This window comes from Dasypus novemcinctus, chromosome 23, assembly GCF_030445035.2.
Source record: "Dasypus novemcinctus isolate mDasNov1 chromosome 23, mDasNov1.1.hap2, whole genome shotgun sequence".
Classification (NCBI taxonomy): Eukaryota; Metazoa; Chordata; class Mammalia; order Cingulata; family Dasypodidae; genus Dasypus; species Dasypus novemcinctus.
Genome location: NC_080695.1, coordinates 46,901,579 through 46,927,485, shown reverse-complemented (window position 1 = coordinate 46,927,485; position 25,907 = coordinate 46,901,579).

Below are 25,907 nucleotides of genomic sequence, written 5' to 3'. Positions count from 1 at the left end.
TGAATTATAGTTTACATCATAGTTTATCCTCTCTCCCACTCAATTCTTTACATTATGGGAAGACACATAAAGGCCTCTATCTGTCATTGCAGTGTCATTCAGGATAATTGCAACTCCCCCAAATCCCCCATATTGCATGTCTTCCTCCCTCTCCGTGCCTTCAGCACCTCCAGGGGACCCGGTATCCACATCAATGATACAATTTTTTCCATTGCTAGAATCCCAATAAGTCTGTAGTAGAATACCAGTAAGTTTACTCTTGACCATATTTTATTCCCCAGTCCCGAGGATTCTGGGAGGGTGATGTGCACTCCACCTCTAATTGAGAGGGGGCCTCATTTCCATATGGTTGATGGATGGGACTCTCTATCTTGTAATTGTAGTCTCTCTCGGTTCCTTGTTATGGTGGTTGTCCATTCTTATCTCCTTGTTAGTTGTCCTGGGTGAGTCCAATGAACTGGAGAGTAGGTGTGGCAACTCCATTGAGGCCCAGGGCCCAGCTGGCACAGGACAGACCAAAGACTCAAGTCTCTTGGGCATACACCTACCAACTCCACTGCAAACTATAGCTTCAATAAAAGGGACAGAAGAGGCATGTGTAGAGAAGTCACAACTGAGTCCAAAGCTCGGGAGCACAAACTCTGAAGAAGGGCCCACTGGCAAGGCACAAAACTCTGGAGCTATGTACCATGACTGTAGGATATGAGTGTCTCCAGAGTGCTCAGGAGCCCCACTATTTGGGATTGTATCTACTCTGGCAGTCTATGAGATCCTGTTGAGACGTGCATAACTGTTACCCCTGGGATGAACTCATGACTCAATTTGATGTCTCTTAGCTATATGAAATCATTTTTCTTTACCTTTTTCCCCTTTTATTCAAGGTCCTTTTCCAGATGCAATGCTACTTGCTGCTTGGTAGTAATCCCTCAGTGCTCATCCCTGGGAGTCATGCCCCACACTAGGAGGAAGGTAATACATTTATATACTGAGTTTGGCTTAGCGAGAGGCCACATTTTAGAGACTTGAAGGGTTTTAGGAGGTAACTCTTAGGCACCCTACAGTACTAGGCTAAGTTGTAATTTCAAAAGCAAAGGCTCATAAGAATAGTCATCAATATCAAGGGCCCATCAACGGACCACCTGTCTTTACTAGTCATTGTCCTGCACTTGAAGGATTGTTCCTGTTCCATTAGAAAATGTGACAGAACTACCTAGGATGGGAATTCAATATTTTTTTGATTATTGTGTGAATCTCCACGCACTGTGACAATGCCCCATGAACATTTGAACATAATTACATTACTTATATGTATGCCCAGGTGAATTTCCTTCCATGTGTCCCCCATCATTGATACCCCAACTCAATGACTTTCCACTACCACAGTTGTAACCCTTCTGTGATTCCAAACTTCAAAATTGAAACCAAGAATAATTGCCAAATACAATTAGTAGGAAAATGAAATAACAATGATAGGTTTAAACATAAGAAATAAAATACATAATAATTGAGAAAAACTGAAACCTAAATAAAATAAAAAATTGGGATAGTAAAAAAATGAAAAATATTTTCAAAAATTTTGATGTTTTGCCTTATATTGTGGTAATAGCTGTTGTTCTGTATTTACAGTGACATTTTCTTCCATTTCTTCCTCAGTGTCTTAGTTTTTTTCATGTTGTCTTCAAAGAAGTATTAGGTCACAGTAAAGTCACCTACAGAACACTGGGGACTCCCATATATCCAACATTCTCCTCCTTTCTCCCCTTCCCATATTAATAACCTTTTAAATATGGACAGTACATTTGTTACAACTGATGTACAAATATTGACATATAGCCACTAACCATGGACAATTGTTTATATTATTTCTACACTCTAGACCATACACTTTTAAATTTTTTATGAAATCCAATATGGCCTGTATCCATCATTGCAAGATCATTCAGAACACTTCCATTGTCCCCTAAACACTCCCTCCTCCATCTACCCTATTCCTTGTCCCCCCCCCTCAGTGACCACCAGATTTCACTCCTTGAAGGACAAGATTCATAGTTGCAACAGTTCTGTGGGCTTGACACACTGTCTGTCCTCCCCTATTAGGAACCTGCCATGCTCTTGAGAGACACCCACCCCTTTTAGAACATATTGGCGCTCCCCAGGATGGGAGTTCAACTCCTCCTCACTCATTATGTGGGTCTCCATCTAATGTAACAACACATTATGACAAAACAATCACTCACACCTTCTCTAGAAGACTGTCCCAAGTGTTCCCTGTCCCAAAAGCACTCCCATTCAATACCCTAAACGAGTAACCCTTCCTTGTCATATTGCCGAGAGGTTTCCCAACATTGTAGTTTCAACCACATACCCACAAATCTCCAGTGTTCACCTGCTTCCTCTTCCAGCCCTCTCCCCAGTTCCATGGACTGATCATCCCACCCTCCACCCCTGTCGAACTTGCACCACCCAACCCAATCGTATCAATACACTCATTGTATCCCTTGACTGTACAACTACTCACTTCTACCTTATCGTAGATTTCACTATGTGGGCATTGGCTCACAATCTTCTTCTCCCTTTCTATTTACTGTAAACCTATCTTACAGACTCTAGCTCTCTCAGTCTGTTCAATTTGTTTAATTCGTATCAGTGAGGTCATATAATATTCATTCTTCAATGCCTGGCTTGCTTGACTCAACATAAGGTCTTCAAGATTCATCCATGTTATCCCATGTGTTAGTACTATATTACTTCATACAGCTGAGTATTATTCCATTGTATGTATATACCACATTTTGTTTATCCATTCATCTGTTGACAGGCATATGGGTTGATTTCAACTTTTGGCAATAGTGAATAATGCTGCAATGAACATTGGTGTGCATGTATCTTTTTGTGTCCTTGCTTTAAATTCTCTTGGTATATATCCAGCAGTGGAACTGCTGGATCATATGACAGATCTATAGTTAGTTTTTTGAGGAACCCCCAAACTGTCTTCCACAATAGCTGGACCATTCTACATTCCCAACTGCAGTGAATAAGGGTTCCCATTCCTCCATATATTCTGCAACACTTTTAGTCCTCTGTTTCTTTAATGGATGACAGTCTAATGGGAGTAAGATGACATTTCATTGTAATTTTGATATGCATTTCCCTAATAGCTGGTGATGTTGAGCATCTTTTTGTATGCTTCATAGCCATTTGTATTTCTTCGTTGGAGAAGTGTCTGTTCAAATCACTTGCCCATTTTTTAAATGGGTTGTTTGTTTTCTCTTTTTTTTTCCTTCAAGATAGGATTTCTTTATATATGCTAGATATTAGGGTCCTATCAGATATATGGTTACCAAACATTTTATTCCATTAGGTACGCTGTCTTTTCACTTTCTTGACAAACTTCTTTGAGATACAAAAGTTTTAAAATTTGACAAAGTTCCATTTATTTATTTTTTTCCTGTGCTGCTTGTGTTTTGGGTATGAAGCTCAGGAAACCATTTCCTATTACAAGTGCCTGTAGATGCTTCCCTACATGATCTTCCAAGGTCTTTATGGTCTTGGCTTTTATATTTCCATCTTTGACTGGTCTTGAGTTTATTTTCGTATAAAGTGTGCAATGGTGTTCCTCTCTCATTCTTATGGATATGGATATTCAGTTCTCCTGGCACCATTTGTGGAGGAGGCTACTTTCTGCCAGTTGAGTGGGCTTGGTGGCCTTCTCAAATATCAGATAACTGTATATGTAAGGATCTATATCAGAACTCTCAATTCCATTTCTTTGGTAAGTATGTCTATCCTTGTGTCAAACATGCCATTCTGACCACTATAACTTTGTAGTATCTTTTAAAATCAGGAGTTTGATTCCTCCAATTTCATTTTTCTTTTCCACTATGTCTTTGGCTATTCAGGACCACTTGTTCTTCCAAACAAAAATCATAGTTAATTTTTCCAATTTGGTAAAAATGCTGGGTTAATTTTTATTGGGATTGCATTAAATCTGTAAGTCAGTTTGGGTAGGACAGACAACTTAATGAAATTTAGTCTTCCTATCCATGAACAGGGAATATGCTTCCATTTAAGACTTCTTTGATTTCTTTTAACAGTGTTATGTAGTTTTCTGTGTATAATTATTTTACATCTTTAAATTTATTTCTAGGTATTTGATTTTTTCATTTACTGTTGTAAATGATATTTTTTTCTTGATTTCCTCCTCAGATTGTTCATTATTGTGTACAGAAATGTTACTGAATTTGCACATTGATCTTATAACCTATGGCTTTACTGGACTAAAAGTTCTAGAAGCTTTTTTGTAGATTTCTCTGGGCTTTCTATGTGTAGGATCATATAATCTGCAAGTAATGAAATTTTTACTTCTTCCTTCCCAATTTGGATGCCTTTTATATCTGTTTCTTGCCTCAGTGATCAAGCAAGTACTTCTAACACAATGTGTTACATAGGAGCATTGACAGCAGGCATCCTTGTCTTGTTCCTGATCTTAGAGGGAAAGATTTTAGGATTTCACCATTGTATATGATGTTAGCTGTGGGTTTTTCATATATGCCCTTTATCATGTCGAGGAAGTTTCCTTCTAATCCTATCCTTTGCAATATTTTTTTCAAGAAAGCGTGGGTATTTTGTCAAATGCTTTTCTTGCATCTATAGAGATGATCTTGTGATTTTTTTAATGCGATCTATGTGGTGCATTACATGGATTGATTTTCTTATGTTGATCCATCCTTGCACACCAGGGATGAAACCCACTTGGTCATGTCGTATAATTCCTTTAATGTGTTGTTGAAGATTAGCAAGTATTTTCTTGAGTATTTTAGTTTCTAGGTTCATTAGAGAGATTGGCCTATAATTGGTATTAGGTAATATGGGCATCATAGAAGGAGTTAGGAAATGTGCATTCTACTTCTATTTTTTGGAAGAGTTTAAGCAGGATTGGTGTTCTTTCTGGAATGTTCAGTAGAATTCACCTGTGTAATCATCTGGTCCTGGGCTCTTTAGTTGGGAGGTTTTTGATGACTAATTCAATCTTGTTGCTTGTCATTGGTCTCTTGCGTTCATCAATTTCTTCTTTTATCAATAAAGACTGCTTGTGTGTGTCTAAGGATTTGTCTATTTCTTCTAAATTATTCTTCTTGTTGGCATATAATTTTTCAAAATACCCTCTTATAATACACTTTATCTCTGTGGGGTCAGAGGTGATTTCTCCATCCTCATTTCTTATTTTGTGTATTTGTGTCTTCACTCTTTTCTTCTTTTTCATTCTATCTAAGGGTTTGTCCATTTTATTGATCTTTTTCAATAACCAGCTTTTGTTTTGTTTTTCTCTATTTTTTCTTGTGCCTTCTCCCCCTCTTTCTTTTTTTTTTTTTTTTTTTTTAAGATTTATTTTTATTTATTTAATTCCCTTCCCCTCCCCCGGTTGTCTGTTTTCTGTGTCTTTTTGCTGCGTCTTGTTTCTTTGTCCACTTCTGTTGTCGTCAGCGGCTCGGGAAGTGTGGGCGGCGCCATTCCTCGGCAGGCTGCTCCCTCCTTCGTGCTGGGCGGCTCTCTTTATGGGTGCACTCCTTGCGCGTGGGGCTCCCCTACACGGGGACACCCCTGCATGGCAGGGCACTCCTTGTACTCATCAGCACTGCGCATGGGCCAGCTCCACAGGGGTCAAGGAGGCCCGGGGCTTGAACCGCGGGCCTCCCATGTGGTAGACGGACGCCCTAACCACTGGGCCAAAGTCCGTTTCCCTCCCCCTCTTTCATTTAGTTCTGCTCTAATCTTTATTTCCTTCTTCCTACTTGCTTTTGGCTTAGATGGTTGTTCCCCCCCCCCCCCAATTCCACTATGTGTGTTGTTATGTTTTCAAATTTAGCTCTTCTTTTTTTTGATATATGTGTTTATGGCTATGTATTTTCAACTCAGTACAGCTTTTGCTGCATCCCAGAGGTTTTGATATGTGGTGATGTCATTTTCGTTTGTTTCAGGTAGTTACTGATTTCTTTTGCAATTTCCTCCTTGATTCACAGTTTGTCTAAGAGTGTGTTGTATAACTTTCATATCTTTGTGCCTAATCTGGTCCTCTACCCATTACTGATTTCCACCTTCATCCCATTGTGGTCGGAGTAATCACTTTGTATAATTTCAGTCTTTCTGAATTCATTGAGAGTTTTCTGTGCCCAAGCATGTGATCTATCTTGGAGGATGATCCATGTTCCCTTGAGAATCGATGTGCATTGCTCTATTTGTGTGTAATACTCTGTATATGTCTATTAGGTCTAGATCCTCAAGGGTATTATTCAAAATTTTTGCTTTTTTGTTGATTCTCTGTCAAGATGTTCTCTCTAATGTTGATAATGATGTATTCAAGCCCATTATTATAATTACGTAGGCATCTATTTCTCGACTTAGCTTTCCCAGGGTTTGCCTCATGTATTTTGAGGTTTCCCTTGCTCGGTGAATTAATGTTTACAATTGCTCTTTCTTCTTGAAAAATTACACCTTTACTAATATGCAGTGTCCACCATTGTCTCTTAAAATAGTTTTGCATTTAAAGTCTATTTTGTCCAATATTATTATCACCTCTCCCACCTCATTTTTGGTTGTTGTTTGATGTAAAATTTTTTCCAGCCATTCATTTTCAGCCTTCTTGAATCCCTGGGTCTCTAGTGGATTTCTTATAGACAACATATAGATGGGTCATATTTCCTTACTCATTCTGTCAATTGTGTCATCTTGGCTGGAGTTTTGAATCCTTTAACATTCACAGTTTGTACTGTCAAGGAATTATTTACATCAACCATTATTTAGGGGGGTTATGATGTCACATGTTTTTATTTACTTTTTAATTTTTTACACTCTCCTTCCACTCTCTATATCCTGTTTTTTCCTTTCAACCTGCTGTACTCCCCTCAGTATTTCTTGAAGGGCAAGTTTCTTTTTGGCCTACTCTCTTAATTTCTGTTTATCTGTGAATATTTTGAGTTCACAATCATTTTTGAATGCCAGCTTACTGGATATAGAATTCTTGGATGGAAATTCTTTTCTTTTATCAGCATGACTTTGTACTACCACTGCCTTCTTGCATCCATGGTTTCAGAGGAGACATCAGCACTTAATCTTATTGTATGTGATGGTTTTCTTTTCTCCTGCTGCTTTCAGTATTCTCTCTTTATCTTGAGCTCTGGACAATTTGACAAGTATATGACTTGTACTGGCTTGTTAGGATTTATACTGTTTGGGGTATGCTGCTCTTCCTGGACATGTACATCCATCTCACTAAATAGGGTTGGAAAGTTTTCACCTATTATTTCCTCCAACACTCCTTCTGTCCCTTATCCTTTCTCTTCTCCCTCTGGGATGACTATAATGCATATGTTTGTGCATTTCATATTGTTGTTCAAATCCCTGCTGGATTTTTCCTATCTTTTTATATATTTTTTCTACAGTCTTTTTTATTTCAGATGTACTGTCTTCCACATCACTAATTCGTTCTTCTGCCTATTCAAATCTGCTGTTATGTCTTTCCAATATATTTTTTATTTCTTGGATTGTGCCTTTCATCACCATCATATCCGTTATCTTTTAATGTATGTTTACAATTTCTTCTATGTTCTCCCAGTGTTTTCTTAATATCCTTTAACTCTTCCTTCACTTCAAATAGTTGGTTCTATAAACTGGGTCTTAAGAATATGACTTTAGGGAAGTGGACTTGGCCCAATGGATAGGGCATTCACCTACCACATGGGAGGTCCGAGGGTTGAACCCTGGGCCTCCTTGACCTGTGTAGAGCTGGCCAATGCGCAAAGCTGATGCGCACAAGGAGTGCCATGCCACGCAGGGGTGTTCCCCGTGTAGGGAAGCCCCATGCACAAGGAGGGCACCCCGTAAGGAGAGCTGCCCAGTGCGAAAGAAAGTGCAACCTGCCTGAGAATGGCACTGCACACACAGAGAGCTGACACAACAAGATGACACAACAAAAATAAATACAGATTCCCGGTGCCACTGATAAGGATAGAAGCGGTCACAGAAGAACAGGCAGTGAATGGACACAGAGAGCAGACAATTGGGGAGAGGGGAGAGAAATTTTTAAAAAAGAAAATGACTTTACTAAAAGAAAAAATAGTGAGTCTGGGATCACACATATATTTATGGAAATCATATTCACTAACATCCTTTTTCATCTTAGAATTCCACATTTTGTTTATTGTTATCTAATTAACACTCTGGTTTAACATAAATAAATCTTTTTTGCAGTTAAACCAAGGATATATTGGTTGGTTGCTGTCATTGAACAATATCACTATGTAAAAACTGTTAATAGAGTTGTGGAAGTTTGTCCAAATTTTGTTGACAGAAGGTATGATGTCTTCCCATAATCCCTAGGATTGTGAATATTATAGGATAACAGACCCCCCCATAATTATGCTGTTAATTGGAAAAAATGCAATTTTACAGATGTGATTAAGGTTACTAATCAGTTGACATTGTGTCACTCAGAAGGGAGATTATGGAAAGGGGAAAGTAAACAGTGAACTATTCAAAAGCAGAGAATGTATTCCAACAGGGTGCCAGAAGAGAAATCAGACTAAGTGTGAGAAGTCAACATGCCATTGCTGGTTTGAAGTTACAGGGAGTCAGGGAGCTGCACAAGGAAGAATTCAGGCAAATTCTAGGAGTTAGGAAATGCGGACTTCATATGCAGGCAAGGGACTGTTTTCTGCAATGTAAATGATCTTCAAAGTAGGTTGAAAATTCAGAAAATTTCAAGATAATCAGCACACATTTTCACATTACCTAACAGTCCTGTCATTAAAAATTCTCTGATCATAAGCAGAAATCTTTACCATTCATATATTTATTTATTCAAACTGTCATATGCTGCCTTCTGCCAGTGACCTGTTTGGGGGTATAAATTGAGAATCTTGTAGGACTTTGGGTTTAGGGATGGGAGGGGATATCCTTAGCTCTTTTTTTTTTTATTGACTTTGTAATAATATTACATTAAAAATATATATATGAGGTCCCATTCAACCCCACCCCCCCACCCCAGCTCTCCCCCCCGCCCCAGCAACACTCGTTCCCATCATCATGACACATCCATTGCATTTGGTAAGTACATCTCTGGGCATCGCTGCACCTCATGGTCAATGGTCCACATCATGGCCCATACTCTCCCCCATTCCATCCAGTGGGCCCTGTGAGGATTTACAATGTCCGGTGATTGCCCCTGAAGCACCATCCAGGGCAGCTCTGAGTGTCTGCTTTGACTTCTCAATATATAAGAGGATGGGAGGAGGGTGACAGTGGTGGCGTTTACCCACCCATTTCTGCGTTTCAGCACTGCACCTGCTCAGAGATCTAGTTAAGTAGTTTTTCATCATCTATTTTTAGAAGAAGTATAACAAAAATGCATTAATACATTTTGGAGCTATTCAAATAAAGGCTCAATATAAATTAGACTTTATCCTGCTCCTTCTCATCCTTTAAAGTTATATATGTGTATGGATGGAGAAGAGGCAAAAGGGGGGTCCTGAGATTAGAAAAGGAAAAAATTCCATTCAGCTTGCAAAGTGGGTAAATTTGAAGTAGCTTTTATAGTACACAAAATTTTGAGGAGGAATTTGGAGGTGATGGGGCCCTGTATTGACAGTCAAAAATAATACAATTTCTGATGATGAGGAATAATTGCCAGTTGCCCCAAGAATCTTTTCCCAGGCAGCTGGAGTTGGGGAGAAATGCATTGCTTCCCACCTCTCTGTGTAGCCTTGGTGGAATTCTACAGAGGCCCAGCTACTTTCCCTCCTCCACCTTCACAAACTTGAGAACAGGAAGGTACTAGAAACTTCCTGGTCTGTGGAGCATAGGTAGGGAGAAGGTTGGGAGGTGGCGGTACTCCTGTTCACATACCTACCTCAATGGAAATTTGCCTTTGCTCAATGTCCTGTATAACAACCCTGAACTACTTCTTCTCCTGCACCCTCAGAGAGGGAAGACAGCTTATTGTGAAAGATACAAGTGTATGGCTAAGTATGGAGTTACCTGGGCTAGGTGGCTGTTAAACACCATAAGCCTGGGTTTGATGTATGTGTGGAATTGGGGAATGTTCAGGAAAGCAGTATTCCTTATCTTCTTCCACTTCCTGCCAAAGGGAGTCTAAAGAGAAGGGATAGCTGAAAAAAGGTACTACCAAAACTGAGAGGTGAAGAAGCACATGATATTTTCGCCTTAAACAAGGTATTACAAACAATCCACAAGTATTCACTTTCCAAATTCTCATTGGGAAGTTACTTTAAATGTAGGTACATAATCTTAGACCTCAGGGTGGGACCATGTGTCCATGCCTACCCCCACTCAGAAGGGGGTCTGGAACAGGAACTAGTTTCTGGTGCTATCTGGACACAGCACTTGGGTGTTTCTTTTTTTTTTTTAAGACTTATTTATTTATTTATTTATTTATTTAATTTCCCCCTTTCCCCTCCTCCAGCCCTGCTGTTTTTGCTGTGTTGTATTCTCTTCTTATTTTCTGTCCTCTAGGATTCCCCAGGATTTGAGCTTGGGGACCTCTGATTTGGAGATTGGTACCCTGTTAATTGCGCCGCCTCAGTTCCTGGCTTCTGCTGTGCTGTACCTTTGACTCTCCCTTTGTCTCTCTTTTGATGTGTCATCATCTTGCTGTGTGACTCACTTGCAAGGGCACTGGCTCATCACACAGGTATGCATTCGGGCACTCATGCGGGTGCTCATGCAGGCACTGGCTCACCACACGGGCACTCAAGCAGGTACTGGTTTGCTGTTCAGGCACTCTTTCTCTTCTTTTTCACCAGGAGGCCCCAGGGATGGAATGCACATCCTCCCATATGGTAGGCGGAAGCTCTACACTTGAGCCACATCTGCTTCCCAGCTTGGGTGTTTCTTAAGGAGACAGTCCTTAATGTCTTCTGGGCTTGGTGGTGTGGAGCCTAGAAGTAGGATAGGTTCTACATATGTATTCAGCATAGTTGTAGTTTAACTTTGAACTCAACACTGAGGTCTCCCCAAGTAGTAGGTACCTTGAGGTATGCAGTCACCTCTCCACATTGTCTTCAGAGTGGCTGGCTTGAAAGTTCAGTCAGTGGCACTGGAGATAATGTTTCCTGTGTGGCCACATAGAACACCTTAAGAAAAGTGAAGCATAAATTTAAGACAAGGTTTTGTGTTAACTGAGTGGAATAAAGAAAATGAAGAGGGAGAAAATGACCAGCTGGTGAGAAGGAATGCAGGTACCCCAATAAACACTGATTCTCTCTCTCTCTCTCTCTCTCTCACACACACACACACACACACACACACACACACACACACACAGAGCTCCAAGACTCAATTCATTGTGCCTGGCCAGTGCTCTGAAAGGCACTTTGTTGCCATCTCTGTAGATTTCACATAAGCTTTGGAGTTAGGTTCAAGAAAAATGGGTGCTAACATTAGAATCCCTCTTTCTGAGCAAGGGGAATTCTTCCCTTCCTTCTGTCCCTACTCGATAAGAATGGCTAAGATCTTGTTGCCATTATACTATTGCCCCTAATGTGATTGGCTTGCTGCAAATTGATCTTTCTAAATTAGGTAGAACCATTTAAATCTCCCCTGGTTCAGCCTCAGGGCATTAACCACAGGTGTGTCAATACCTTACATAAAGAGTACAGTGGTTTGGGGATCACTGGATCCCTACTCAGCCCCATGAACTCTAAACCACAAAAGTCACCAGATGGGTCAATGTCTGTCCACATCTACGTTGTCTGGCTGAAGCTTGTAAAGGGCCAGATAGAGCAACTTCTTGCCTCATTTCCCTGTCTACAACCTCCAGTACAAGGTTAAATAGCAATAATTGCAATCTCTATCCTTTTCTTGTTTTGATCTTAGGTTTATTCTACATCTGGTATTTGTAGGCTTTTTGTAGATGGGATTTATCTGATTTAGATAGTTCCTTTTGGTCTGCTTATCATGAAAGGGTGTTGGATTTTGTTAAATGCTCTTTCTGTTGATACAATCAGGTTTGTTTGCCTTTAATTCACTCCAATACTTTTGAAGATAAGGGGTATATAAGATCATGTATAGCTCTGAGAGTAATAAAAGTGTGGACTGGGAGTCCAAACATAATTGCCTCATTTGTTTATGCCTCAACCATCAATATTTTTTTTAAACTTAGATAGACCCATTTCATTCCTTCATTCATTCAGCAGACATTTGTAAGTTCCTGTATGAAGCTAGGTTTCTTGTGAAATGCAGGAATTACATAGAAAAGACGTAAGCAGGACAAATATAATTTATTGTTTGTTTTTGTATGACCTGAGAGTTAAAATTGATATCCATATTTTAAAGGGTTAAAAAATAAAAGGAAGCATAATATTTCATGCAGGAGAAAATTGTAAGAAACTCAAATTTCAGTGTCTGTATATAAAGTTTTATCAGAACATAGCCACACTCATTTATTTATGTATTGTCTATGGTTATTTTTGTGCTAAGATGTCAGAGTTTGTAGCAGCAACAAAGTCTATCTGGCCACAAATCCTAAAATATTTACTGCCTGTCCCTCTACCGAAAAAGTTTACCAACCCTTGCTGGTGACGCTTCAGATGCAGGTTTTAAATTGAAGTGACCTCAAGAAGGAGATGACTAAAAAGTATTCAAGACAAAGTAATACAGAGGGTACAATAAGAAGCCAATGGCATTATCATTGTGTCCAGGAATGCAAAGGAATTACGAATGGAAACTATCAAGTACCACATCAAATGAGAAGAGTATTTCCCAGAAGATACTCATTAAATACTGAGAAACAACTTCACCAAACAAAATAATTTTGTGGCAGACATTTCAATCAGAGCAATTTGAGGCAGGGAATATAACAGAATAATGGGGTGTTCTATCACAATTAGGAAGAGTTATAAACAAACAACCAAAAAAGACATGGCAAAAAGTGTGACAGAAATGTGATGGTAAATTTGAGAAGCCACATCATGAAAAGCATTTTACATCCTTGAGTGGGCTTCAATTTCATCTATTTTCACCATAGGATCTGAAGTACTCAAATTACATGACCAGGTTTATAGGTTAGAAAATATGTTTGATGAATGGATTTTTTTTCAGCAGAGAAGATTTGAGTGATGAATTTGAAAGCAAGTAGAAGTGCTAGAATAGTTAATAGGAAGAGAGAAAGTGATAATGGTAAATGTTTTGAAAAATATTCTGTGAGATAATTCACTGAGATATGGTGGGAATATTGCAAGGTTGCTTTAGAGAGATGCATGTTAGGGAGAGGAATTTTATGGTGGCTGTGATTTGAGCATGCATGAAGTTATGTATGAGAAAGTAGAGTGGGAGCCATTCACTCTAAGGAATGGTGGGGTAGTGAAAGGAGATGTACTCTAAATAAGGTAGGACAAAATTGAATCAAAGGTGTGTGATGCATAACAACCTCAAATATTATGAACCACACCAGGCACTCACACTTTGATGAAGGAGGTGATGACAAGTTTATAGCAGGTATTCTTGCAGATGAGGATGATCTATCATGACGGATGAAATGTATTTTTTAGTAATAAACTGGGTTGTCTTGTAAGAACAAAGAGGTAAAATCGTAGTGTGTTTGAGGACAGTGAGAAGAGTGAGTTTTGGATACATTCAGGAGAATGAGGCATTGGGTGCTTCTCTTAAGGAAAAACTGATATTAGCATCTTGAGTGAAAATCAGGTGAGGACACATTACAAGATCGTGTGTAAAAGCAAAGGAGTAACATAGCTCTAAAAAGCTAAAAATTTTGGCATATGCCTTTTATAGGCAAAATAGCAGAATTCCCATGGTTTGCGATTTCAGTATAGTCTTTGAATCCACATTCTTTCTCAACTAGGAGCCAGGTTGCTGGATGGGGAGCAATGCATTTTTTTTTTTTTCGTGTTTTTGTTTTGATTAGGGAATGACATGGAGAGAGAAGAGGTTGGAAATGTGGATATAAATCATGTTACAAAGTGCCTATATAAGAGTGAAGGTTTGAACTTTATTTTGAGGATATTGAGGACCCACTGAAGGAATTTAGGAAGGGATTTAACTTGATGAAATTTGAGTTTCAGAAAGTTCACTCAATATAAAATTGTGGGTGACATATGCCTGAAGACAGAGACTAATATCATGGAGCCCTCTAGTGTCCAATAGGAGTAGACAACTGCAGCGAATGTGAGTTCAGAAAGACTTCACTAGGGAATCGGACTTGGCCCAGTGGATGGGGCATCCGTCTATGACATGGGAGGTCCTCGGCTCAAACCCTGGGCCTGCTTGACCCCTGTGGAGCTGGCCCACGCGCAGTGCTGATGTGTGCAAGGAGTGCCATGCCACGCAGGGGTGTCCCCCGCATAGGGGAGCCCCACACGCAAGGAGTGCACCCTGTAAGGAGAGCCGCATAGCGTGAAAAAAGTGTAGACTGCCAGGAGTGTGGCCGCACATGGAGAGCTGACACAGCAAGATGACCCAACAAAAAGAGACACAGATTCCCATGCCACTGACAACAGCAGAAAGTGGACAAAAAAGGACACACAGCAAATGGACAGAGAGAACAGACAACTGGGGTGGGGGAAGGGAGGAGAAATAAATAAAATAAATCTTAAAAAAATAAAATAAATAAAATTAAAAAAAAAAAAAAGACTATAATTTTTTAAAAAAAAGAAAGAAATCACTAGAAGTAAAATTGAAAAGGGTGGCAAAATGAAGAGATGTGCTGTTTCTGCTAATAACTGTTCAATAAAGAAAGAATACAGAAGCTCAGTATTATAAAATAAAACCACTTTATCATGCTGAAATATACCTAGGATCAGAAATTCAGAACATACATAGTTGGGATGGCTTTTTCATCTCCACAAGGTATGGTATATCTCCAATGGCTAAGGGCTGGGATAACTTAATTCACCAGTTCCATGTTCTAAATCTACCACATATGTGAAAGGAAGCGTCTACATAATTTTCCTAAATGAAGTGCTGGGGATTGAACTTAGGATCTTGTACATGGGATGCTGGAGCTCAAACCCCTGAGCTACAACCACTCTCAGTATAATCTTGACATGATAGCTCAACTGTAATGCAATATTTAAGTGGCCTCAATAATTTTGGTCCTTAATTTCAATTAATTACTCAATGATTTCTATTGGGTACATTGTAATCATTCAATAACTGCTTAAACTTTTATTTGGCAGTTGCTATTTCAGAAATTTCTTCTCCACTTATTATTTCAGCATTCTAAAAATCATGCTGTATATAGCTACATATACCCATAAGGACATTGATTACATCTTTCTTTGGAACATATGAGGCAAAATATTTGAATTATTTTAAAAGCATATATTTTGACCAAGTCCTGAATGTGCACAGAAGCAAAGTACAGAAACTTATGATTTTATATGTATCTGGTTGTGTATAATGTCAGAGAGTATCAAATTAGTTTTTACCTGCCTGAGAATAATATTGACTTCCTGATTTTGATAGCACTTAACTATTAAAACTAATCTATTCTTTCAAAGATATAAATGTCTACTGAACAAATTATTGAATAGAGTGATTCAAGCTTTGGTGAATAAATCTAATATTATAATATATTTTGGAACACATATCTTCTTAAATATGTAGGTATGGCAGTTTGATATTATTTATGAATTCCAAAAAGAGATATTATGTTTGTAAACTACTCTGTTTGTTAGTCATGATACCCCTTTGGATATATTAAATTCAGAGGTTTCATTTTTACTTTATTAAATCATGCTTAGGGCTTTGGTTCCACCATGACATATAATGACCTGGTGTAAAGGGGGGGGGGGTGGAACTTGGAATTTTACTACATGATTTTGCAAGGATGGATACAGACCACATCAAACTGATCAAAATCTATAAAAGTGTATGGTTCAAAATGTAACACACAATGTAAATCTTTGACAATGGATAGTAGCAATGTTTCAGTATTTGTATATCAATTGCAACAAATATACCATCCACTTGTAAAATGTTATTAATAGGAGAAAGGAGAAAACGTAGTGCATGAATGGTAAATGGGGATCACATATATTCTGTATGTGACTTTTCTGGAACTTAAGCTTCTTTGAAAAAAGTGAAAAAAATTTGACTCTGGGTGAATAAATGGAAACAAATGTCACTGTACATACAAGACAACAGATCTTAGAGTGATGATAGTCATGATAATTTTAAAAAATTAATTTTTAGTTTTTTTCATTATTTCAAACTTGCTAAAACATTTTTATTTTATTCATATTTTAATACTATCATTATGACATCATTTTACCCTTAATTGTATTCAGTTATTTTGTTGACTTCAATTTTGAAGATGTTTTGGATAACTGAAGGGTTACACCTGTGACAGTGGAGGATCACTACTGCAGGGTGTCAGAGGGGAGATGCATGGGAGGAGCTTCACCTGGGGTACGTATTCATAAGGAATATGAATGCGTTCAAATGTTCATCGGCCATTGTCACAGTGGGTGGCAAACCACACAATAACCAAAGAAATATAGAATTTCCATCCTGGGGAGGTCTGCCACATTCTGTATTGGGACAGCAAGAATCCCCTGAGTAAAGGGGCAGAGACTAAGGAAGAAGAGGCCTTGATTTTGATGACTGTACTTATGAACCTTTACTTTGAAATTGAAACTTAACATTATAAGGTGCCTTAGCACTACCCCCTGAGAACCTCCTTCTTGCTCAGATGTGGCCTCTCTCTAAGCTAAATTTCAGTGTATAAGTGCATTACATTCCCCCCAGTGAAGGCATGACTCCCATGGATGAGCCTCCCTGGCACCAGGGGATTACTAGCAAGCACTAACTAGCAATGTAACTGGAAATAAACCTTGACCAAATGGGGGAAATTGTAAGACAAATGGGTTTATATGGCTAAGAGATTTCAAAGTGAGTCAGGAGGTCATTTCAGAGGTCACCCTTATGCATGTCTCAGCAGGAAATCATAGACTGCCAAAGTAAATATTACTTCAAATAGCCAGGCTCCTGAGGGTTCTGGAGACATCCAGACACTATAGGTAGGGCAGACAGCCCAGGAGGTTGGCACCCTGCCTGTGGGACCTACTTTGGAGTTTACAGTCCCCAGTGTGAAAGAGTTGGACTCAGTTGTGTTTTCCCTACACATGGCTCTGTTGCCCCTCTATCTGAACATATATTTAGTTGTAGAATTGTTAGTTGTATGTCCAAGAGACTTAAATCTTTGGGCTGTTCATGTGCCAGTTGCACCCTGAGTCTCAACAAAGCTGCAACACCTACTTTAAGGAGAGTTTTAAGAGCACTATTGATGAATACAGGTAAGAAAATTAGAGTTCCATTTCTTTTAGAGTCATTTTCATTCTGAACCTTTGGAAAAGACTTTTTCTATATTTACCAGTCCATTTGATAAATGCTCATTTAAAACTATGTGCATAATACTATTATTTTGGCTGGTTGGATTTCTCCTGTAATGGAATCAAATTGGTTTCTGTTTATAAAATGGGTCAACCTACAGGAAGCTGCTAACATAGTTATTTCAACTTACTAGTTGATTTCCCCACTATATATATTATGTATCTTAAAGTAAGAACACCGTGACAATACTAAATAAAAATGTCCTAAACAGTATCTCACACAAATATTCCAGTGATTTATTAGGTCACTGAACTAAAAGTTTTAAAATTATATTTGAAGCATGGGTGCATATTTAAATACCAAATTGAAATTACAAAATTAATAAACCCCACTGTCTTCTTAACCATATTTTAATAATTATAACTCCTTTTTAAAAATGAGACTTCTGTATGTTACTGGCAAAAATAATAATGTCTTGAATATCTTAAGTCACTTTCAGGCATATTTTTAAATTTATTTGAATGGATATCACAGTTTTAGATCATATTTTTTTAGGTAAGGTTATAATATACTAACTTTGTATAATAGATTCTTATACAGCAGAACAGGAAATATTTTCACTGTATAAATACAAAAAAGATTCATATTTCACTTTGCAAAATATATTCCTAGATTGATTACTTAAGGCTCAGAATTCTTAAATATTAATTGTTCAACTTGGTAAATTTTTAATAAAGATGCCTAGAAGTTGTTCAAGATATCTATGTTTTTCTCTGAGATTCTTAGGAAGTCTACAGGTTGAAGTCTTTGAAGAATGTTTTATGGTAAACTTGCCCTTATATACTAATCAAAATCTGAGAAGACTAACCAATCTGGATTAATACAATTCATTTTAAGAGAGGACATTGGCTTGTCAACAGAGTTGACAACCATAGTTTATTCAGAGCCAACCACAGTTTAACTGAACACTACTAGAAAACAACCCCATTATTCTAATGAAACAAGGATCTAAATTTTTAAGGAAATAGAAATTTTCATGGATAAAACAACTATTGTTTTAAAATAATTCCCTCTGCTTATTTTTTTGTAAAAATTAAATCCAGTGTGGAGAAGATAATAAGCACTTTAGATGGCTGTTAGAAAATCACTTTAATTGGTTTTAGTATTTACTCAATGATCTAATTTGACATGAATTTCATGTTTTGTTCTTTATGTTCTATTTTATTATTAGAATGAAGAGAGATATAACAGTAAAAGTATTCTAATAATGTAATTAGAAAAGGTGGCATCAACTTGAAACCATATTTTAAAAACATATATATATATTTTTTTCACCCTGACCTGAGCATTTATTTCTATATTTAGAAAATGGGCTTGAAAATACAATGAAATCAAATTAAATTTTTTATTCCATTTTTTATTTTAAGCCAAGGATTTACCATCAAAATATGAATTCAAAGACTCAGGTTAAAATTGCAAAGTAATTTATACATGTAAAAACATGAGTTTAAATGGAGTGCTAAAGGTTTATTATGGGAAGCTGCTATGGCTCAATATGTTGGGCTCCTGTCTACCATATGGGAGGCCCTGGGTTCACATCCTAGGGCCTCCTTGTGAAGGCAGGCTCACCCACACTTCATGGAGAGCCACTCACCTGCCAGCTCTGTGGAGTGCCGCCTGGCCTGCAAGTGCTGCAGAAAGCCAACTTAGCAAGGTGATGCAACAAAAAGGGAGACAAGTAAAAAACACAGAAGAACATGCAGTGAATGGACACTGAGAAAAAAACAACAAGCAAGCTGCAAGGGGAGGGGATGTAAATAAATAAAATAAATACACACAGAAGAACACACAGCGAATGGACACAGAGAGCAGACAACAAGCAAGATGTGAGAGGTGGAATTAAAAAAGGTTTATTATGAGACATAATAAGGCTATACAAAGTGTTATTAAATTAATTTTTAAAAATTATAATTGTATGTAATTATATATTAGACTAATATCAGGATTGAAGTTTTCAACTAAATATTTTTTTACTTGTTTTCAATGATGTAGAATGGTAAAATACAGAGGTAAAATTAATATTTTAAAAAGTAGACTGATGAGCTTCTTTTACTCCTTCACTAGAAATTTTTGCCTCATGGAATATAAGTATTTAGCATTTCAAAGGTCCACAGAGTTGGCAATTTCATTATTTTTCTTTCAAAGGTATTGTATTTTTAGTGTTAGAATATTAGTTTTAAAGTAACTTTTCTGTTTCATTTGCATTCTTCATAAACAAAGTACTTGATCTATTTATTTTACCTTGATATTGCAAAAATTCATAAGAAGTCATGAAAATTAGGTAGCACACAGAATTTTAAAGGTAGTGATCCCACCTTAGAATTAGAACATTCAAAAATCCAGGTCTCCCTCTCTCACTACTCTCCATTAACTTCATTTCCAACATCTCCTAAGAAACCCCCAACATCATGCACTATTAAACTAGACCACTTTTTAAATTTTTTCCTAAAAGTATTCCTACATGTCTTTGCTTATATGCATGATGGTTTGAAGCTATTTGGACCCCAGAAAAGTATGTTCTTAAAGTTAATCCATTCCTGTGGGTATGGACTCATTATAAGTAGGATATCTTGCTGAGTAGGATCTTAATTTAAATATGATCCATCTCATCAGGGTGGGTCTTAATCCTCTTACTGGAGTCCTTTATAAGAGAATGGAATTCAGACCAAGAGAAGTAAGCCATGGAAGCAAGAAGCTGAAAGCAATGAAACCCTGAGGAGAAGGGAGACACCCACAGATATAGCGATGGACCTTGCCTTGTGGCAGAGGAGTCCAGGATCGGTGGAAGCTGGTTGCATTGCCTGAGGATGTCTTGATTTGCCCATTTTTCTCAGCCTTGAACCTGTAAGCTTGTAAAGTAATGATTCCCCATTGTTAAAAGTCAACCTATTTTACGGTATCTACTTGAGCAACTTTAGCACTGTTCTTCTAGTTAGAATGTTCCCTTCCTCCAAGTATGAAACTACTACATATCCTTCTAGAACACACTGCTTCTTCTAGTTAGAATGTTCCCTACCTTCAAGGATGAAAAATCCTTCAAGGCCCATTACAAAACTGAAATTTTAAAAAAATATAAATTAATGTATGATAATTATAAAAGTTAAAATGATAGAAAATATCTAGGGAAAATTAATACTCTTCCCCCCTTCTAATCTCTCAGTTTAATGTAACCCTTCTACAGTTAAATGCTACTGCCATCATAAAGATTTATTTACTTGATCACATTCAAAGTATGTGTCACTCTTTGTACATGCAATTCATTTTCCTATTCTCTTTGAGTCTGGTTTTGTATATAAAAATTTGTGTTTTATATATCCTGCCATAACCCACTGAATGTACTGGGGGAGAGTGTGAACTACAGGGTAAACTATTATCCATGGGGTGCAGCAGTGCTCCAAAATATGTTCACCAAGTGCGATGAGTGTGCCACAATGATGGGAGAGGCTGTTGGTGTGGGAGGAGTGGGGTGGGGAAGTGGGGGTCTATGGGAACCTCATGTTTTTTAATGTAACAATTTTTGAGTTGTATACATCTTCAAAAAATACAATTTACAAAAATGATGGGGATGGGGGGATGAGGAGTGGGTTATATGGGAACCTCTTACGTTTTTTAATGTAATGTTCTTTGTGATTTATTAACTTTACTGAAAAAAGTTTAAAAATGCACACATTGTTTTAAAGAGAAAGAGGAGTTGTAAAACACTCTGTACAGTATCACACCACTTTGAAAATATTAATTATTCCTATATATACACGCATCATAAACATATAAAATTAGGAATAAGTAAAATAGTGGAAAATACAAAAAAATTGTGATTATTATTTTGTTACCCTTTGTATTAGTCAGCCAAAGAGGTGCCGATGCAAAATATCAGAAACTGGTTATTTTTTATAAAAGGGTATTTATTTGGGGTAGGAGCTTACAGTTACCAGGCCATAAAGCATAAGTTACTTCCCTCACAAGTCTACTTTCACATGTTGGTGAAAAACGGCTGCCGACATCTGCGAAGGTTCAGGCTTCCGGGGTTCCTCCCTTCCTGGGGCTTGCTCCTCTTTCCTCTGTGGGCTTAGTTCCTTTGGCTCCAGCTTAAGGCTGCAGCATCAAACTCCAACATCAGAACTCCAGCATCAAAAAACCCTCAACTCTGTCCTTTGCCATGCCTTTTATCTGTGAGTCCACACCCATCAAGAGGTGGGGACTCAATGCCCTAATGACATGGCCCAATCAAAGCCCAAATTATAACTTAATCATGCTCAGGTACAGACCAGATTGCAAACATAATTCAATATCTACTTTTGGAATTCATAAATGTGTCAAACTGCTACACCCTTATAATGCCCTTCAGGACCAGGGTTGTTTTTTTTTTTAAGCTCACTGGTATTTGGTGTGTTCCTGAAATACCAAATAGGCTAAGTTTAGCAAAAGTTTCAATAAATATTTGTTGAGTTAATTAATGAATTATTGAATATGTTCATTTTAATATTTAATGTGTTAACATACTAAAAATATGAATTGCTCCCAAGAAAAATTATTAACTTACCATCGCGTATTGGAAAAAATATTTCCAAATTCTGTTGATCCTATGCTGACAAGGGAGGACTGGATGGCCTATTAAAATGTACCCAGAATAATACTCAAAAGATATTGATTGTCCAACACCATAATCTGAGTTGATCATATACCCATTTTGAAAAGGAGGAGGATCTGGGCAGTTCTATAATTCACAGAATGAAACAAACAAAGAAATAAAATTCACATGTGAAATTAAATTAGTCTAACATTTAGAGGAAGAATATGATTATAAATAGCTTTTTAAAAAATTTTTTAATGTTACATTAAAAAAATGAGGTCCCCCATATAACCCCACCCCCTTACCCCACTCCTCCCACATCAACAACCGCTTTCATCATTGTGGCACTTTCATTGCATTTGGTGAATACATTTTTGAGCACTGTTGTACCACATGGATAATGGTTTACATTGTAGTTTACATTCTCACCCAGTCCATCCAGTGGGCCATGGCAGGACACACAATGTCCAACAACTGTCCCTGCAGTGCCACCCAGGACAACTCCAGGTCCTGAAAATGCCCCCACATCATATTTCTTCTTCTCTCTCCCTACCCTCAGCAGCTACCTTGGCCACTTTCTCCACATTAATGCTACATTTTCTTCCATTATTAATCACAAGAGTTCCAGAATAGAATATCAATAAATCCACTCTAATCCATACTCTATTTCTCCATCCTGTGGACCCTGGGATAGTTATGTCCCCTCCCTCTCCATATCAAGAGGGGGCTTAGATTCCACATGGATGTTGGATGCAGTTCTCCTGCTTGCAGTTGTAGGCATTCTTGGCTCTTTGGTGTGGTGGTTGACCTTCCTCACCTCCCTGTTAGCTGGCCAGAGTAAGTCCAATAAACCAGAGGGTAGGAGTTGCAAGTCTCCTGAGGCTCAGGGCCTGGGTATCACATGGACAGTCCAGAGATTCAGGTCCCCTGTGCATACACCAAACCCCAGCACCAACTACCAGTCTGGTGAAAGGAACAGGAGAGGCTTGTGAACAAAGATCACATCTGAGTTCAACTCCATCACACTCAGGAACACAAACTCCAAAGTAGGGCCAACTGACATGACAATGAACTCTATCTGCCATGACCATAGAACCTGTGGGTCTCTGCAGCCCTCAGAAGAACCAATACCTATGCTTGTATCTACTTTGGCTGCCTCTGGGACCCTGCTGAGGCGTGCAGAAGAGCAACCCCTCTGATGACCTCCTGGCTCTTTTTTGGAGACTCATAACCATATAAACACATTTGTCCTTTCCATTTCCCTTTTCATTCAGGATCAAAAAGCATTTTTGACACTTGATATTACATGTAGGCTGAGATATTCTGCTGGTCTGAGTTGACCCTTTTACTCAAGGTCATTTTCTAGTTATATCATCAGCTGGTACTTGGTAGTAATCCCTCAGAGCAAGGGAGGCTCATCCTCAGCAGTCATGTCCCATACTGGGGGGAACATAATGCATTTACATGCTGAGTTTGGTTTCGAGACTGGCCACATTTGAGCAACATGGAGGCTCTCAGTAGGTAATTCTTAAGCACCCTGCAGCTCTAGGCCTACTTCTTATTTCAGGGGCACATGCTCATGAGCATAGTCATTAGTACCAAGGGCTCATTGTTGGGCCATCCTTCTTTATTTGTCTTATCCATTGCACTTGGGGGATTGTTGCTGTTCCATAGGGGAATGTGATAGAACCACCACCACCCCCCCCAGCTAGGAACTCAGCACTCCCTCAGTTGTAGTTTTTAACTGTAACCATTATGTAAATATCCAAACATTTTTATGTACCTGTATACATGTCCTGGAGAACCCCCTTCCAAACATGTGTTCCCTATCAATAACATCCCACCCCAGTATTCCTCCCCTGCCATAGTTGTACCTCCCTGTGATCCAAAACTACTTTGAAAATGAAACCTAATATATTGCCAGGTTCCATTAATAGTAAAATGGAATATACTGATGGGCTTAAAGGTTAGATATAGAATACATACTAATTTAGAAAAATTAAAGTAAAAATAAATGTGGGCACCAAAAAATTAAAAAATGAAAGCTTTGCTTTTGATGTTTTGCCTTTTATCACTGCTATAAGTGTTGCCCTGTACGTACAGTGGCAAGGAAATTTCTTCTATTTCTTCCTCAGTGTCTACATTCTTTCTTTTCTTTTTTTTCTAATTATTAAGTTTGTTTTCACAAAAGTTTTAGATCACAGTAATTCATATATACAATATACAGTACTCCCACATATCTGGCATTGAACATTTTGTCCCTTCCCCAGCAATGATCTTTTTACATGTTCTTATTATATTTGCTGCAACTGATGTACAGATATTGAGACAAAAGCTTTCAAACCTGGTTACACTTGGGTTTACATTATGGTTTACATTTTAGCTTATAGGCTTTTATACATTTCTGGTGTATTTAACATGTCCTATATCCATCTTTGCATAATCATGTGAAACACTTCCATTGTCCCACAGTTACACTGATTAAGTCTATTCAGTACCTCTTTTTCCCTCCCCTCAGGGCCCACAGTGACAATCAATCTTCATTACTTAAAGGACCATATTCAGAGATACTTGCAACAATGTTGAGGGCTTGACATGTTCGACTGCCCTAACCCACTGGGAGCCACCAATTCTCTCAAGAGATAAAATTCTCTCTATTTTAGAACATCAGTCCTCCCCAGAATGTGGGTGTACCTTCACTCTCATTGTTTGGGTCTCCATCCAATGATATAACCCACTATGACAAAATGAGCACTCACTTCCTAGAAGCCTGACATGTGTCAAATTTTCTTCATTATCTTAAACAGGTAACCTTCTTGATTATATTTTTAAAAAAGTTTTCTCAACATTATACTTTCAACCACATACCTGACAATCCCCCATGTTCAAATGTTCCCCCCACTCTCCCTCAATTTCTTGAGCAATCTTACCCATCTCCCATTCCTATTCCCCCTCAATCCTGCAAAGCCCCACCCAATGGTATCACTATGCCCCCATTTTATCCCTTCCCATAGATTTCACCCAGGTAGGTGTCAGCTTGCAACCTTCCTCTACCTCCCAAATTACTTTAAGCCTATTATCCAGTCTCTAGCTCTCTGAGACATATCAGACATTGTCTTTCAATGCCTGGGTTGCTTCACTCAACATAAGGTCCTCAAGATTCATCCATGTTATCACATGTGTTTGTACTGTATTCATTCTTATGACTGAGTAGTATTCCATTGTATGTATATACCACATTTTATTGATCCACTCATCTGTTGATGGGCATTTGGGTTGATTGCAACTTTTGGCGATAGTGAACAATGCAGCTATGAACATTGGTGTGCATTTATCAGTTTATATCCTTGTTTCCTGTTCTACTGTGTACATGCCCAGGAGTGGAATTGCTGGATCATATGGCAAATCTATAGCTAGTTTTTTGAGAAACCACCAAACTGTCCTCCAGAATGGCTGCATCCTTCTGCATTCCCACCAGCAAAGGGTGAGTGTTCCCATTCCTGCACATCCTCTCCAGCACTTGTAGTCTTTTGTTTTTTTCATAGCGGCCAATCTTATAGGAGTAAGATGGTATCTCATTGTAGTTTTGATTTGCATTTTCCTAATAGCTAGCGATTGTGAGCATTTTTTTCATGTGTTTTTTAGCCATTTGTTTATCTTCTTTGGAGAAATGTTTGTTCAAATCTTTTTCCCATTTTTAAAATGGGCTGTTTGTCTTTTTATTTTTGAGATAGAGGAGTTTCATATACATGCAAGATATAAGTCTCTTATCAGATATATGGTTACCAAATATTTTCTCCCATTGTGTAGGCTCTCTTTTCACTTTCTTTTTTTTTTTTTAAAGATTTATTTATTTATTTAATTCCCCCCCCCTCCCCCGGTTGTCTGTTCTCTGTGTCTATTTGCTGCATCT